This window comes from Arachis stenosperma, chromosome 7 (genome assembly GCF_014773155.1).
Source record: "Arachis stenosperma cultivar V10309 chromosome 7, arast.V10309.gnm1.PFL2, whole genome shotgun sequence".
Taxonomy (NCBI): domain Eukaryota; kingdom Viridiplantae; phylum Streptophyta; class Magnoliopsida; order Fabales; family Fabaceae; genus Arachis; species Arachis stenosperma.
Genome location: NC_080383.1, coordinates 39,221,696 through 39,231,732, shown reverse-complemented (window position 1 = coordinate 39,231,732; position 10,037 = coordinate 39,221,696). Strand labels below are relative to the sequence as shown.

General features: G+C 40.5%; 1 non-coding gene across 1 annotated transcript; it reads right to left on the bottom strand.

The window, feature by feature from the left end:
* Positions 1-807: 807 nt before the first annotated feature.
* LOC130942933 (small nucleolar RNA R71) lies at positions 808-915 on the bottom strand. Its single transcript, XR_009071477.1, has one exon. It is a non-coding gene; the product is annotated as a small nucleolar RNA R71 (small nucleolar RNA).
* Between the last annotated feature and the right edge of the window lie 9,122 nt (positions 916-10,037).

Below are 10,037 nucleotides of genomic sequence, written 5' to 3'. Positions count from 1 at the left end.
TATTTTCGAAAATCAATTAAGTGTTTTTCAAAATGTTTTCAAAATCTTTCTAATTTAATTTTCGAAAATCTTCTTCCCTCCTTCTCACATCATTCTATTTATGGAGTACCACTCCTTCCTAATGCACAATTCGAATCTTATCTAAGTAAAGTTCGAATTCTTCTTCTCCTTCTTCTTTCTATTTCTCTTTTTCTCTGACACCTCAAGGAATCTCTATACTGTGACATAGAGGATTCCATACTTTCTTGTTCTCTTCTCTTTCATATGAGCAGGAGCAAAGACAAAGGCATTCTTGTTGAAGCTGACCCTGAACCCGAAAGGACCTTGAAGAGAAAGCTAAGAGAAGCCAAAGCACAACTCTCTTTAGAGGACCTGACCGAATTCTTCAAAGAAGAAGAAGACATGGCAGCCGAAAACAACAATAATGCAAACAATGCAAGGAAGGTGCTGGGTGACTTTACTGCACCTACTCCTAATTTTTATGGGAGAAGCATCTCTATCCCTGCCATTGGAGCAAACAACTTTGAGCTTAAGCCTCAATTGGTTTCTCTAATGCAACAGAATTGCAAGTTCCATGGACTTCCAATGGAAGATCCTCATCAGTTTTTAGCTGAATTCTTGCAAATCTGTGACACAGTCAAGACTAATGGGGTTGACCCTGAGGTCTATAGACTGATGCTATTCCCTTTTGCTGTAAGAGACAGAGCTAGGATATGGTTGGACTCTCAACCTAAAGAAAGCCTGGACTCTTGGGAAAAGCTAGTCAATGCCTTCTTGGCAAAGTTCTTTCCACCACAAAGATGGAGAAAGCTTAGAGTGGAAGTCCAAACCTTCAGACAGAAGGATGGAGAATCCCTCTATGAAGCTTGGGAAAGATACAAACAGTTAATCAGAAAATGTCCTTCTGACATGCTTTCTGAATGGAGCATCATAGGTATTTTCTATGATGGTCTCTCTGAACTATCCAAGATGTCTTTGGATAGCTCTGCTGGAGGATCTCTTCATCTGAAGAAGACGCCTACAGAGGCTCAAGAGCTAATTGAAATGGTTGCAAATAACCAATTCATGTACACTTCTGAAAGAAATCCTGTGAACAATGGGACTAGTCAGAAGAAAGGAGTTCTTGAGATTGACACTCTGAATGCCATACTAGCTCAGAACAAGATATTGACTCAACAAGTCAATTTGATTTCTCAAAGTCTGTCTGGAATGCAAAATGCACCAAGCAGTACTAAGGAGGCTTCATCTGAGGAAGAAGCTTATGATCCTGAGAACCCCTCAATGGAAGAGGTGAATTACCTAGGAGAACCCTATGGTAACACCTATAATTCTTCATGGAGAAATCACCCAAATTTCTCATGGAAGAATCAAGAGAGACCTCAACAAGGTTTCAATAGTAACAATGGTGGAAGAAACAGGTTTAGCAATGGCAAACCTTTTCCATCATCTTCTCAGCAACAGACAGAGAATCCTAAGCAGAACCCCTCTGACTTAGCAACCATGGTCTCTGATCTAATTAAAACCACTCAAAGTTTCATGAATGAAACAAGGTCTTCCATTAGGAATTTGGAAGGACAAGTGGGACAGTTGAGCAAGAAAGTTACTGAACTCCCTCCAAGTACTCTCCCAAGCAACACAGAAGAAAATCCAAAAGGAGAGTGCAAGGCCATCAATATGGCCGAATCTGGAGAGGATGGAGAGGCAGTGAACGCCACTGAGGAAGACCTCAATGGGCGTGCACTAGCCTCCAATGAGTTCCCCAATGAGGAACCATGGGAATCTGAGGTTCAAAATGAGACCATAGAGATTCCATTGGACTTACTTCTGCCTTTCATGAGCTCTGATGAGTATTCTTCCTCTGAAGAGGATGAGTATGTCACTGAAGAGCAAGTTGCTAAATACCTTGGAGCAATCATGAAGCTAAATGACAAGTTATTTGGAAATGAGACTTGGGAGGATGAACCTCCTTTGCTCACCAAAGAACTGGATGACTTGTCTAGGCAGAAATTACCTCAAAAGAAACAAGATCCTGGGAAATTTTCCATACCTTGTACCATAGGCACCATGACCTTCAAGAAGGCTCTGTGTGACTTAGGGTCAAGTGTAAACCTCATGCCTCTCTCAGTAATGGAGAAGCTAAGGATCTTTGAGGTACAAGCTGCCAAAATCTCACTAGAGATGGCAGACAACTCAAGAAAACAAGCTCATGGACTTGTAGAGAATGTTTTGGTAAAGGTTGAAGACCATTACATTCCTACTGATTTCATAGTCCTAGAGACTGGGAAGTGCATGGATGAAACCATCATCCTTGGCAGACCCTTCCTAGCCACAGCAAAGGCTGTGATTGATGTTGATAGAGGTGAACTGATCATTCAAGTGAATGGAGAATCCTTTGTGTTTAAGGCTCAAGGATATCCCTCTGTCACCATGGACAGGAAGCATGAAGAGCTTCTCTCAAATCAGAGACAAACAGAGCCCCCACAGTCAAACTCTAAGTTTGGTGTTGGGAGGCCACAACCAAACTCTAAGTTTGGTGTTGAACCCCCACATTCAAACTCTAAGTTTGGTGTTGGGAGGTTCCAACATTGCTCTGAGTATCTGTGAGGCTCCATGAGAGCCCTCTGTCAAGCTACTGACATTAAAGAAGCGCTTGTTGGAAGGCAACCCAATGATTATAATTTATATAGTTTCTTTTGTTATTTTATGTTTTTTGTAGGTTGATGATCATAAGAAGTCACAAAATCCATTGAAAAAGCAAAAACAAAATGAAAAACAGGAAGAAAAACTGCACACCCTGGAGGAAGATGTTGCTGGCGTTTAAACGCCAGTAAACCTAGCAGTTGGGCGTTTAACGCCAGTCTGGCACCATTCTGGGCGTTTAACGCCAGAAAGGGGCACCAGACTGGCGTTAAACGCCAGAAAAGGGCAAGAACCTGGCGTTAAACGCCAGGAATGGGCACCAGCCCGGCGTTTAACGCCAGAAATGGCTCAAAACGTGATTTTGAGCAACATTTGGTGCAGGGATGACTTTTCCTTGACACCACAGGATCTGTGGACCCCACAGGATCCCCACCAACCCCACCACCACTTTCTCTCTTCTTCCCCCATTCACCAATCACCTCAATACCTCTTCCCCAAAACCCCTTCACCTATCAAATCCCATCTTTCTCTTCACCACTCACATCCATCCTTCATAAAACCTCACCAACCTCACCCTTCAAATTCAAACCACTTTCCCTCCCAAACCCACCCAATATGGCCGAACCCCATCTCCCCTCTCTCCTATATATACCCTTCTTCACTCCTTCATTTTCACACAACCAAAACACCACTTCTCCCCCTCCTTGGCCGAATACACCACCATCTCCCTCTTCCTCATTTCTTCTTCTTCTACTCTCTTCTTTCTTCTTTTGCTCGAGGACGAGCAAACATTTTAAGTTTGGTGTGGTAAAAGCGTTGCTTTTTCGTTTTTCCATAACCATTATGGCATCCAAGGCCGGAGAAACCTCTAGAAAGAGGAAAGGGAAGGCAAAAGCTTCCACCTCCGAGTCATGGGAGATGGATAGGTTCATCTCAAGGGTGCATCAAGACCACTTCTATGAAGTTGTGGCCTTGAAGAAGGTGATCCCCGAGGTCCCCTTTTCACTCAAAAAGGGTGAATATCCGGAGATCCGCCATGAGATCCAAAGAAGAGGTTGGGAAGTACTTACCAACCCCATTCAACAAGTTGGAATCTTGATGGTTCAAGAGTTCTATGCCAATGCATGGATCACCAAGAGCCATGATCAAAGTATGAACCCGGATCCAAAGAATTATCTTACTATGGTTCGGGGGAAATACTTGGATTTTAGTCCGAAAAGTGTGAGGGTGGCGTTCAACTTGCCTATGATGCAAGGAGATGAACATCCTTACATAAGAAGGGTCAACTTTGATCAAAGGTTGGACCAAGTCCTCACAATCATATGTGAAGAGGGCGCACAATGGAAGAGAGATTCAAGAGGCAAGCCGGTTCAATTGAGAAGGCATGACCTCAAACCCGTAGCTAGAGGATGGTTGGAGTTCATCCAACGCTCAATCATTCCCACTAGCAACCGGTCCGAAGTTACTTTAGACCGGGCCATCATGATCCATAGCATCATGATTGGAGAAGAAGTGGAAGTTCATGAGGTTATAGCCCAAGAACTCTACAAGGTGGCGGATAAGTCCTCTACCTTAGCAAGGTTAGCCTTTCCTCACCTCATTTGTCACCTCTGTTATTCAGTTGGAGTTGACATAGAGGGAGACATCACCATTGATGAGGATAAGCCCATTACCAAGAAAAGGATGGAGCACACAAGAGATCCCTCTCATCATGAGATCCCTGAGATGCCTCAAGGGATGCACTTTCCTCCACAAAACTATTGGGAGCAACTAAACACCTCCCTAGGAGAATTGAGTTCCAACATGGGACAACTAAGGGTGGAGCATCAAGAACACTCCATTCTCCTCCATGAAATTAGAGAAGATCAAAGAATCATGAGAGAGGAGCAACAAAGGCAAGGAAGAGACATTGAGGAGCTCAAGCACTCCATAGGACCTTCAAGAGGAAGGAAGAGCCGCCATCACTAAGGTGGACCCGTTCCTTGATTTCCTTGTTCTTTATTCTTCTGTTTTTCGAATTTTAGTGCTTATGTTTATCTATGTTTGTGTCTTATGATCATTAGTATCTTAGTGTCTATGCCTTAAAGTTATGAATGTCCTATGAATCCATCACCTTTCTTAAATAAACATTGTTCTTAATTGAAAAAGAAAAGAATTGCATGAATTTTGAATTTTATAACAGTTTAATTATTTTGATGTGGTGGCAACACTTTTGTTCTCTGAATGTATGCTTGAACAGTGCATATGTCTTTTGAATTTGTGGTTCATGAATGTTGGCTCTTGAAAGAATGATGAAAAAGGAGACATGTTACTGATTCTTGAAGCAAGAAAAAGCAGTGAATACAAAGAAAAAAAAAAAGAAGAAGAAGCAAACGAAAAAAAAAAACCGAAAAAAAAAGAAGAAAAGAAAAAGAGTTGTGATCCAAGGCAATAAGAGTGTGCTTAAGAACCCTGGACACCTCTAATTGGGGACTTTAGCAAAGCTGAGTCACAATCTGAAAAGGTTCACCCAATTATGTGTCTGTGGCATGTATGTATCCGGTGGTAATACTGGAAGACAGAGTGCTTTGGGCCACAGCCAAGACTCAATAAATAGCTGTGTTCAAGAATCATCATACTTAACTAAGAGAATCAATAACACTATCTGGATTCTGAGTTCCTAAAGAAGCCAATCATTCTGAGTCTCAAAGGAGAAAGTGAGATGCCAAAACTGTTCAGAGGCAAAAAGCTAAAAGCCCCGCTCATCTAATTAATACTGATCTTCATAGATGTTTTTGGAGTTCATTGCATATTCTCTTCTTTTTATCTTATTTGATCTTTAGTTGCTTGGGGACAAGCAACAAATTAAGTTTGGTGTTGTGATGAGCGGATAATTTGTACGCTTTTTGGCATTGTTTTTAGTATGTTTTTAGTAGTTTTAGTTGAGTTCTTAGTATATTTTTATTAGTTTTTAGTTAAAATTCACTTTTCTGGACTTTACTATGAGTTTGTGTGTTTTTCTGTGATTTCAGGTATTTTCTGGCTGAAATTGAGGGACCTGAGCAAAAATCTGATTCAGAGACTGAAAAGGACTGCAGATGCTGTTGGATTCTGACCTCCCTGCACTCGAAGTGGATTTTCTGGAGCTATAGAAGCCCAATTGGCGCGCTCTCAACGGCGTTGGAAAGTAGACATCCTGGGCTTTCCAGCAATATATGATAGTTCATACTTTGCCCAAGATTTGATGGCCCAAACCGGCGTTCAAAGTCACCTACAGAAATTCCAGCGTTAAACGCCGGAACTGGCACCTAATTGGGAGTTAAACGCCCAAACTGGCATAAAAGCTGGCGTTTAACTCCAAGAGAAGTCTCTACACGAAAATGCTTCATTGCTCAGCCCAAGCACACACCAAGTGGGCCCGGAAGTGGATTTTTATGTCATTTACTCATCTTTGTACACCTTAGGCTACTAGTTTTCTATAAGTAGGACCTTTTACTATTGTATTTAGAGGCGAATCTGGGTAGCTATCTTCTAATTTTATGCTATCTTAGATCATTTGGGAGGCTGGCCATTCGGCCATGCCTAGACCTTGTTCTTATGTATTTTCAACGGTGGAGTTTCTACACACCATAGATTAAGGTGTGGAGCTCTGCTGTACCTCAAGTATTAATGCAATTACTATTGTTCTTCTATTCAATTCCGTTTGTTCTTGTTCCAAGATATCACTTGTTCTTCAACTTGATGGATGTGATGATCTGTGACACTCATCATCATTCTCACGCATGAACAAGGTGACTGACAACCATTCTTGTTCTACAAGCATATGAGGCTTAGTGAATATCTCTTGGATTCTTTAATCGGAGTCTTCGTGGTATAGGCGAGAACTGATGGCGGCATTCAAGAGAATCCGGAAGGTCTAAACCTTGTCTGTGGTATTCTGAGTAGGATTCAATGATTGAATGACTGTGACGTGCTTCAAACCTGTAACCTACTGGGCGTTAGTGACAGACGCAAAAGAGGGATTCTATTCCGGTAGGGGAGGGAACCACACCGGTGATTGGCAGTACTGTGACAGAGTGCGTGCATTAGCTTTCACTGCGAGGATGGGAGGTAGCCATTGACAACGGTGAAACCCTACACGAGCTTGCCATGGAAAGGAGTAAGAAGGATTGGATGAAGACAGTAGGAAAGCAGAGAGACGGAAGGGAAGGCATCTTCATACACTTGTCTGAAGCTCTTACACCAATGATATACATAAGTATCCCTATCTTTATCTTTTATGTTATTTTCGTTCATCACTATACCCATTTGAGTCTGCCTGACTGAGATTTACAAGGTGACCATAGCTTGCTTCATAGCAACAATCTCCGTGGGATCGACCCTTACTCACGTAAGGTTTATTACTTGGACGACCCAGTGCACTTGCTGGTTAGTTGTGCGAAGTTGTGTTTATGCCATGGTATTGAGCACCAAGTCTTTGGAGCCATTACTAGGGGTTGATTATGTTTTGAAAAGTATTGATCACAATTTCGTGCACCAATGCATGAATTTTAAGTTTAAAATAAGAGTAGTTTAATTATGTTGATGTGGTGTCATTGCTTTTTTTTTTTGAATGAATGAAATAAACAATGCATATTTTAAGTTGTGATTTTAGAATGTTGGCTCTTGAAAGAATAAGGAAAAAGGAAAAGTATTATTGGTAATCTGAAAAATTAATAAAATTGATTCTTGAAGCAAGAAAAAGCAGCAAAAAGAAAAAGAAAAAGAAAAAGCTTGCATGCGAAAAAAAAAGAAGAAAAATAAAAAGAAAGAAAAAAAAAGCAAGCAGAAAAGGCCAAAAGCTCTTTAAACCAAAAGGCAAGAGCAAAAAGCCAATAACTCTTTAAAACAAAAGGCAATGGTAAAAGGGCCCAAGGCTTTGAGCATCAGTGGTTAGGGGGCACAAAGGAATAAAATCCTGGCCTAAGCGGCTCAAACAAGCTGTCCCTAACCATGTGCTTCTGGCATGAAGATGTCAAGTGAAAAGCTTGAGATTGAGCGGTTAAAGTCGTGGTCCAAAGCAAAAGAGTGTGCTTAAGAACTCTGGACACCTCTATCTGGGGACACTAGTAAAGCTGAGTCACAATCTGAAAAGGTTCACCCAGTTAAAGTGTCTGTGGCATGAATGTATCCGGTGGTAATACTAGACAACAGAGTGCTTAGAGTCACGGCCAAGACTCTAAAAGCTATGTTCAAGAATAAAAAAGAGCTTAACTAGGAGAGTCAATAATATCATCTGAATTTTAAGTTCCTAAAGATGCCAACCATTCAAAGTTTCAATGGATAGTGAGATGCCAAAACTATTCAGAAGCAAAAAGCTACTAAGTCCCGCTCATCTAATTGTAACTAAGCTTCATTGAAAACTTAGAAATTTATTTTATCTTAATTTTCTTTTCCATCCTACTGTGTTTTTAGTTTCTTAGAGACAACCAATGGTTTAAGTTCGGTGTTGTGTTGAGCGGATATTTTATACGCTTTTTGACATCATTTTCATATAGTTTTTAGTGTGTTTTATTTAGTTTTTATTAAGTTTTTATAGGTTTTAGTGTTAAATTCACATTTTTGGATTCTACTATAAGTTTTTGTGTTTTTTTTACAATTTTAGGTATTTCCTGCCTGAAATTGAGGAGTTAGGGCTGTAGTCTGATTTAGAGATAGAGAAAGCACTGCAGATGCTGTCCAAATCTGACCTACCTGCACTCGAAAGAGTTTTTCTAGAGCTCCAGAAGTCCAAATGGAGGGCTCTTAAAAGCTATGAAAAGCTGACTTCCAGAGCTTTCCAGCAACGTACAGTAGTCCATACTTTGCTTCGGATTAGAAGGCCCACAACTGGCGTCTAATGCCAGCTTCCTGCCCCCTTCCTGGCGTCCAGCGCCCAAAAGCAGAAACCAGCGTCCAAACACCCAATGGGACCTCATAGCACAAGAATCTCATCAAATCTCAGCCCAAACACTCACAAAGTGGGTCCTTGAAGTGGATTTTAGCGCTAAATATATTGTTTTACCCTTACTAGTCATCTGTTTAGTATTTAAGGGATTAAATTTATGTAATTCAAACCTTTAATCATCATCTTCGCATAGCATACACATTTACTTTGTATTTTACTTCAGTATGAGTTTCTAAACCTCCTAGGTTGAGGGGAGGAGCCCTGTTGAGTCCTATGAATTAATAAAAGTAATACTGTTTTTTCTTCGATCCGTGTTTGATTTACTTCTAAGATGTATATATAATCTTCATTATGGTGAATAGGATGATCAGACAATCAGTTTTGTTCATCACATTAAGATGAACATGCCTGACAAACACCCGTGTCTACTTGGGTTCATGTGAATACGTGGCCAAAAAGCACGAACCAATAGCTATGTTTATACATCTCTCAGACGACTAATCCATGACATTGTTGGGAACTTCTTGAGATACCAGTTCAGCCGATTTTCGGGGAGATTAGGGTTTCCATGGTATAGGCTAGAATCCATAGAAGCAGCATTCTGTGATCCGGAAGATTCGACCTTGTCTGTGGCGTTTTGAGTAGGATCGCCAAGAGAATGAATTGCTAGAGGTTCACCCTCCGTCAGATTGAATGACCACGGGCAATGGCGTTTGATCTGGAGCAGAGGAGATCAATGACCATGGGCAATGTCTTTGATCACATACAGCCTGCCATAGAAGAAGATCATTCACAAGCAAAGAAGATAGTAGTACCAGAGTTAATTCAAAAAGACAAAGCAACTCCAACTCTCAACTTTATCCTTAAAGTATTAACACCCTATTATAATAATCTCACAAATATTTATCTATTAACCTTCTGATCTGCTTGACTAAGACATGCAAGATAACCATAGCTTGCTTCAAGCCACAATCCTCATGGGATCGACCCTGACTCACTCAAGTATTACTTGGACGACCCAATGCACTTGCTGGTACAACAGTACGAAAGTGTGGGGATTTGTGCTACCATTAACCAACTTTGAGCCTGTTTTAATCTTCTTTTGTTCTTAAATTTAGCACATCACTACCACCTAAGTAAAAAACAATAAATGTCCCTTATTTGGATCTTTGATTAGCTTAGCATAGTGAGAGTGTGCATGATATAAGTGTGCGAAAGCTTGGGAACATTGGTTGAAATAAAAGTGTATTTTTGTTGAAAATCTTGGAAATTAGGTACATGCTCATGCATTAAATACTTAAAATCATATGCATTGACACTCTTGTATATATTTCGTATTAAAAAAATGAAAATGAAAAAAAGAAAAAAAAGGAAAAAATAGAAAAAGAAAGCAATAAAAAGGGGACAGAATGCCCCAAAGTAGAGTAATAAGAACAATGCATATGAGATGAGAATTGAAAAGAATGCATGAGTATGTGGAAGAGTAAGGAAT